General features: G+C 50.9%; 1 long non-coding RNA gene across 1 annotated transcript; it reads right to left on the bottom strand.

The window, feature by feature from the left end:
* Positions 1-892: 892 nt before the first annotated feature.
* Positions 893-6,309, bottom strand: LOC134478612 (uncharacterized). The gene is made up of 2 exons (XR_010051364.1): positions 6,153-6,309; positions 893-2,061 (listed from the first exon to the last, which is right to left on the bottom strand). It is a non-coding gene; the product is annotated as an uncharacterized LOC134478612 (long non-coding RNA).
* Between the last annotated feature and the right edge of the window lie 1,696 nt (positions 6,310-8,005).

Here is an 8,005-nt window from a genome sequence, read left to right as displayed (position 1 = left end):
AATGCAGCTCAGTGGTAGAGTGCTTGCCTAGCATGCACAAGGCCCTGAGTTCAAGTCTCAGTACCACCACAAAAAAAAGTTGTGAGCCAAGTGTGGTGACGTACACCTGTAATCCTGGCACTTGGGAGGCTGAGGCAGGAGGATTGCTACAAGTTCAAGCCAATTTGAACTACTTAGTAAGACCCTGTCTCAAAACAAGAAAGAAAGAAACAAAAAAAGAAATAAAGAAGGAAAGAATTTTGAAAAACAAGGCACAACACCATCCCATCTTAAATTCACTGCTAAATAATTTCATCATAAGTGATTGTAAAGAATGTAATTTTCATTTCACTGTAAATATTGACAGTTAAACATGAAACTATCAGTCTTCAATAAAATATTAAAAAGAATTTGGAGCTTATAATAATTTCATGCCCATCACTATCTGATTTAAAATACATGAATACACTGTTTTAATATGGAGAAATTTTACATCTTTCCTTGAATTCATGTTTCTTTTCTATTCCCTCCACAACTATCTCATATAATTTAATAGACTTTTAAAATTGGAAAGTATTTTATTGATCACTTATCATACACCAAAATATATTAAATATATGGTTTAATGGATTAAAATGTGCCTTATTATTTTTTTGGGGGGAGGGGCACCAGGGTTTGAACTCATGAGCTCACACTTACCAGGCAGGCACTTATACCACAGAGCTAAGTCCTCGGGCAAAATGTGCCTTATTCTTATGACTCAAGGTTCTCCTTGCTTGAAAACATTTCTTCTGGATTAAACTATATGAACTGATTAAAACCACGTAATAATGCTACCAATTTTTGGTAACTTTTAAGCATAAAGTCTTAAGTATAATCGGAAATGTATCTCTTAATGAGATGTAACATGATCTAACTTTTAAATATGCATTTAATGAAGGAAAGGTATTTGCTAAAAAGGAAAGCACTTAGTCCTGAAGCTAGAATATTATTCTTGTCGATTAGAAGAAAATATGAAGGATTTTATGTGGTAAAATAAAATAAGCATCCACTATCATTAGATTATTTCATGATATGATTTCATAAATGGATGTTAAAGTGGTTTCTTACATGCATCTAAATAAGTCGCCTGAGGTTGGAAACTGTGGGTTTTACTTGTCGTCTGGAGGCTGGGGCAAGTCCCACACACCTGGCATGGGTTTAAGCAACGTGGCAGCACCGATTTCTAAGTCTGGGTGGCATGTCCATCACCTGGGGTGGTGCTGAGCGGGGCTGGATGTGGCTCTCGTTGTGAGTGCCCCCTTTCCCCCCAGCAGTCGGTGTTCCTGCAGACGCTGTCTTGGCTGACGCTGGGCAGTCTACCTTAAGGCTCTCCTGGCCGCCCTCTTCCCCCGGACATGAAGCGGGTGCTGCACAGAGACACGAGAACCCGTGGAGCGTGGAGTCTTAGTTAAGCACTGAGGGACTAGGCCTGTGTCTCCTCTCTCAGGTGCCACCTCCTGGGGGGCACCACAGGCAGACGCGCAGTGCATGCCCCCTCCAGACAATGAAACCAGACACCAGTCGCCAGCTCAGTGGTGTCCTCAGACGAATCAGGTCGGAAACAGAAGGTTTGCAAATTAAAGATCTGGTGATGAGTTTCTTTCAAACTGTGTGGTCAGAGCCATTCAGAAGCCTTGAGGTTCTTTACGTGGTGTGTGCGTGTGTGTGCATACATGCACACGTGTGTGCATGTGGGTGTGGTCCTGAACCCAGGGGACTTGCACTGGGCTACACCTCCAGCCTTTTTAAATTTTTTTGTTTTGATCCGGGGTCTTGTTGAGTCACTCCGTTGTCCAGGATGCACTCCAACTTGCGGTTCTCCTGCCGCAGCCTCCCTCCCAGAGCATTAGGACTACTGGCGTGTACCACTGTGCCCATTTTAGGTGCTTTACTTTGAGTTTGTGTTGTCACATCTGACCCCGCCACATGTCTCTGAGGAGGAGGGTGAGGGCTCACACTTGTGACAGTGAGCAGGCCGAGCTTGGAAACCCTGCACCACGGTTCCAGCACCATGAGACATCGGCCAAGGGTGAGATGATACTGAGGGAGGGAGGGAGACAGAGAGACAGAGACAGAAAGAGGGAGCAATAGAGAAAAAGGAGGAGAAGAGGAAGAAAGACAGAAAGGAAAGAAATAAATTATGTAACTCTCGTTAGCTGTGGATTAGTATCTTAAGGAAAAAAGAAACAAATGTAAATAAAAATATTTAGTAGAAAACATATAACATGAAATTTAAATGAAAAATAAAGCATGAATTCATAAAGCACAAATGCACTCATCTGCAGACACCCACTGCCCGCCCTGGCCTTCGGAAGGAGGAGGAAGCACTGACAGCCAAGCGTTGGTGACAGGTGGTGACAACAACCAGGGTCCCCTGGGCGCCAGGCGGCACCCAGAGCCCCTGTCCTGGCAGCGAGTGCTTAGTTCTGGGGCCTCAGCTGGCAAGAGTGAGGTGGCAGCAGGCGACATGCGGGCCTCCGGGCTGGGTCCCTAGGGTTGTGTCTCCATGTAGAGCAGGGTTACGTCCCTCTGCATCAGGGTTGGGACCGTGCTGGGCTCGGGCCGGAGCCCTGGCGGGGCAGAAGACGTGCGTGCGTGAACCCTCGTCACAGCCCTGTCCTCAGGGGAGCTGTGGGGTGGAGCCTCTTCACTCAGCAGATGAGAAGACAGGGGGTGAGGCACCCTGCGCAGGTGGGGAGCTATGGAGAGGTCACGTGGGGTCACAGCCACCAGCCTGGAGGCCAGAGTGCACTGGACACGCGGCAGGTGTGACAGGAGTGCAAGCTCTACACCAATTTCACGCGACAGCAGCATAAACTGACCGTGGGAGGCAGGCCGAATAACTTACATGGCCACACCTTTATCAGATGTTATGTATTTTAAGGTTAGTTATTAAAATTTGTTTCACGTAAATGTTTTTAACGTCACCACTAGAAGGTTTGAAATCATATACCACGCTTGTGTCACACATCCATGGAACAGCACTGAGCAGACACAACAGCAGCACTCATCCTGATGTGTCTGGGCTACTCCACCAGGGCTCTGAGGTGCTCAGCCTAACCCTCACCACAACCACTACACTCTGGCCCTACCCACTCCAAGCGCGTACCCCGGATCTGACTCGAAGTCCTTAATGCTAACCCCAACCCCAGCCCTCACCCTCTGTGGGCCCTGGGTCTTTACTGAGAGAGGGGCCAGAGGGAAGCGTGCATCTGAAGGTCACACAGGCCACCTCAGGGGCATGGGTGGTAGGAAGGGTGTGCACTGAGGGTGGTGGCCCCAGTGGCATCTGCCACAGTACAGCCAGCATTACCACACTGTCCCAACTTTGTCCTGAGAAGGATTTTGCATTCAATGAACCGAAGTCACAGGAGAGAGACTACATGCGCGTCACCATCCTCCTGTCTCAAGGGCAAGTGTGTTAGTTTCTCTTCTGAACAGGGAGGGTGTCCAGCATCCCTCCCCGCAGTCACAGACATGCTCTCTCATGCCCCGAGCACCCTGGCTCAGAGGAGCCTCCCAGATGCCTGCTGCTGCCCCGAGTGGCCTGGAGTGGGGTGGGGGAGCCCAGGGTGGGGAGCAATCAGCTGTCTGTCCTTGACTCCAGCCGCCACGCAGGGACACTCCCTGATCACAGCGGACACCCAGACTGACCACAGTGCCACCACCACTCTTCCCTCTCGGGGAGGCAGCTGAGGGCTCCCAGAACGTGTGGAGAGCTTCATGTCCATCATGCAGAAGGCCAGCACTGCCCACGCAATGGCTCTCAGTCACAGTGTGGACACCCTAACAGGCTCCTGGGGTATCTGTGCAGTACACCCCTGAGAAGGGCATCTTCATTCAGCAGGCAAGCAGAGGTCCTTCCAGCTTCCTTGGCTTCCAAAGCCCCACCAAGCCCTACCCAAGGAAGCGTGCTTTTGCCTCAGTTTCCCTTCTGTTATCACTGAAGCAAGTTCCCAAATGCAACCAGCAGCCAACAGGTTCAGCCTAACAATGGTCTACCCCTCATCTTTTCTCAACCAAAGCACCGGCTCGCTGCCAGTGTTACAGGGGGACAGGCCTTCGGTAAGCTTTCCCTTTTCCCTCATGCTTCTTGGTTTATTCAGATGTTCTATGCTTCCTCAACTTAACTTCAGTAAAGCACATTTTCCTAGCATGTTACCATTTCGTCTCAACGTGCAGATATATTTAAGAAGCCCTTGTGTTCCTGTAATTTCCTTCATGTCTGGTCTGATTTCCCTTTAACACCCTCTATCTTGTGTAATTTTGCATTCCTCCATTTTTCCTGAACTGAATCAAGAATGTTTTATCTCTCTTGTCGGCTTTGTCAAAGACTCTGGACATAGATAAATAAAATTTATTTTATCATTTTCTATTTGGCACCTCATTATTCCTCTTCTTTTATAGTATTTGTTCCTCTTTTTTCTTAGGTGTACTGTGTGGTTTTTTCCTAACTTACTGAATTAGAGGCTTGCTCATTCATTTTCACTATCACTTGTTTATCATATTTGAGGAGAGAATTTTACTCTGTGTACCACTTCAGCCGTATCCCACAAATGGCGATATTTTCATTAGCTTTATTCTTAAGGTTTTCTAAAATTTCACTTGGAAAGACAAAGAGGACATCCTCCTTTTTAGGTGCTATCTTGAAATTTCTTTTTCTTAAAGAAAATCACATCATACTTTCCCACCGCTGGAAGCTCCTGAGGTTGGGGCAGACCACGCGTGGGTCAGGGCCACAGGTCACCCCTGAGTCCCTGCCCAGGGTCCCTGCCTGTTCCCAGGGCTGCATGGGGCCTCTTCCTCCTGCACTCCCAGCCCAGTCCCAGCACACTCCCATCACCCTCTGTCACCAGCACAAGGGCAGCTGGGTTCCAGCCCCATCCTGTGCCCGAGGGGAGGTGGGCTCAGAGCATCCAGCCCACACGGGGCTGGCGGAGGACTTCAGCCCAGTGCATCCCAGACACAGCAATGCCTCAGCTCACAGATGCTAGGCAGGGGACCCCTCTCCTGGCTTCGGTGTCCTCCTGGAAGGGGACAGGGAGAAGACTGCATGTGGGCTCCAATCTGCCCTGCCTTGATCCTCAGGTTACACGTGGTGCTGAGGAGTCCCCGCATCACCTCCGTCACCCATTCCTGGTGGTGAATGCCCTGCCGCTGTCCAGCTGCCATGTCTCTCTTCAGTGACACATCCCCTTTGTACATGTAACACACTTGTGCAAGCACACATTCCGCATGTACCCATGTGTCCATACACACACAAAACAGCTCTATCATTGTGAGTGCGTAGAGGAAAGGAAGGAGCAGGAGAAGCGCTCGGGAGGCTGGTGGTTTCCTCTGTGTCCTCTAGAAACCAGAATTGCTCACTAACCTTCTGCTCCCTCCACATCCAGTTTCCGTTCTGGGCAAGCGCAGGCCGCTGCAGAATCCCAGGCTCCATGCCCTGAATCCCGACTCCACTCTGGCCTCCACGTGGTCACCCACTGCAAGCAAGGCCACCGCTCCTGGTCTCACACGCCTGGAGCCTGCTGAGGTGGTACTTCCTGGGGTCTGGGCTCCTCCACTTTCCCTCCTGCTGTGTGTTACCCCCTCACCACATACACATACACACACACACACACGTGTACACACATGTGCACACATACATACCCATGCACACACTCAGAGCTTTCTCATTCTTATAAAAAGGCTCTAATTTTCCTCTCCCTCTGATCCTGTAGTCACAGGATTCCATCTCTTCTGAGTGCTCTGGTCCTCAGTCCCAGCTTTGTACTCAGGGTACCCTGAGCAGCCTCCAAACACACAGTGCCCAGTGCCAGGCTGTGCCAACTTCAAGGGAAGCTCTGCAAGTGTACTTGGGCATCAGTACTGTCAGATGGTGTCCTGGTTCTAAACAGGAAGTATGCAAGGAGCCTCAGATAGGACCGCCCTCCCACACCCCGCAAGTGCCGCGAGGCCCCCGAAAGTGCAGCATAACTGGCATTGTCTTGGCTCCCTCTGTTTTTTGCGGGGGAGGTTGAGACAAGGTCTCTGTGCAGTTCAGGCTGGCCATAAGCTCACTATGTCGCCCACTATGAGTCCTCCTGCCTCAGTCTCCCAAGTGCTAGGATGACAGGCCTGCGCCTCCATACCTGGTCAGCTCCTTCTGCCTGTGTCTCCACGGGCAAACACTTCCCACACAGGGGATGCATCAGGACACAGGACAGGAACATGGAGCCGCCCTGGGCCTCGCTCGGCTCTCGAAGGTAAAAATCACACTGCGAGCTAGCAGGAAGCAGCAGGGGAGGAACAGACAGACACGCTGCTCTGCAGACGCAGCTCCTCCCATCGTGTTGTGTAGATGCAATGCAGTCCCACAAGATTCCCGCCTCTTTTCGGAAATCAGTTCCCTAGGGCTTCTGTAACAAACTGCACAAAGCTGGGGGCTGAAAACAACAGAAGTTCTTCCCTTACGTTTTTCCAGAGCCCAGAGACCCACCTTGGGCCACAGCCAAGCTGTCAGCAGCACCCTCCGTCTCCAGGCCCTTGGTGGCTGCCAGCACCCCTAGGCTTGTGGCCCTGTCGCCCAACCCCCTGGTTCCCAAGGCCACCGTTTCTTCCCTCCCCATACTACTGGCTCCTCTGGGGCAGTGGATCACTCCCACCTGCTGTCTCATGTGAGACTGTGATGAGAGGTGGATCCAACTGGGTAGCCCCAGACAGCCTTTCATCTCAGGAGGTGGGACTCAGTCACGTCTACAAAGACCTTCTTCCCCGGAAGTGACGACACAGTCACCAGTACCCAGGGCTCAGGACACGGATGTGTGAGATTTTGGTGGCAGGGAATGGGAAGGATCAGCCCAGCCTGGAAAGGAAGACCCTGATTCTAAACACAGATGGAAATGTAGTCGACCGAGAATCCTCAAGCCAGTCTGCGGAGCTGGATGACAAATCCTAGCAACGCCAGTCATCGTTGTGAAGCCAAGATGCGGTTCCAGAGCGGAGACCGATGATAGGAGGTGGAAGAGAAGAGAGTGTAGAAATGGTGCACCCATACATGCACACACACTTGCACACCACATGTGCACACACACTCACACCCACACACTCACATTCACACACACCACACCTCCGAATGCAGCCCTGCAGGGGGAGGAGTTAATTTCCAATCCACAATGCTGGACATCTGAATCACCCCCAGACCTAGCACCCGGCCCTCACGAGGAATTCGGGGCGGCTCCTGGGCTGCACGTGGAGGGAAAGGCTGCAGGGGCTGTGCAGGAAATGCGGTGGCTTCTGACTCTGATGGGACGTTTGAGACCCTGGGCAAGCAAAGACTACTTAAAGAAAACAAGTACACGAGTAAAAAGAGAACAACGCACTAACACTCAGAAAGCTATTTTTAAAAACCACAAAATAAAACTAACAAGCGCGTAACTAATTAATGTAGATGCAGAAATTGATACATGGGAAAAGCTGTAATAGTTCTGATTTATAAATAAAGAGATATTTTTAAAACACTGGTAGAGCACAGAAAACACAGTTTCTGCAGAGCAGATGGATGCTGGCGTGTGGCTGGTGGAGGCCTGTGGCTCTGGCGCTTGCCTGTTCCCACGTCCCCTGCTGTCCTCCACCCTCTGCCCGTGGCACAGGACCTCAGGCTGGGGGCGCCCGCCATGCAGAGAGGGGTCTATGCCAGAGCCACAGGCAGACCCAACCTGGACAGGAGTTTCCAGAGGACACTTTCTGAGAAAGCCATGGTGGGCTCAGCACTACAGAGATGAAGCCAGCGCAGTTGCCAGAGAAAGAGCTACGCCTGAATCAAGGAATCCAAGCAGAGCACGAGTGCAAGCTGTGAGTGTTGCCTCATGGCCCAGAAAAAAACTCGATGAGGGAATCTGCATACATCACCCTGGCCAAGCTGACCCCAAGGAATCAGCCTGGAGTGGGACCTGCACAGCCAGGCGCGGTGGCCGTGGGCCGAGGACCAAGCTCTCATGGCAGG

Source organism: Cavia porcellus, unplaced genomic scaffold (assembly GCF_034190915.1).
Source record: "Cavia porcellus strain 051 isolate PalLab524CR breed Dunkin Hartley unplaced genomic scaffold, mCavPor4.1 scaffold_14, whole genome shotgun sequence".
In the NCBI taxonomy this organism is placed as follows: domain Eukaryota; kingdom Metazoa; phylum Chordata; class Mammalia; order Rodentia; family Caviidae; genus Cavia; species Cavia porcellus.
This window is presented reverse-complemented; position numbering and strand designations above follow the sequence as displayed.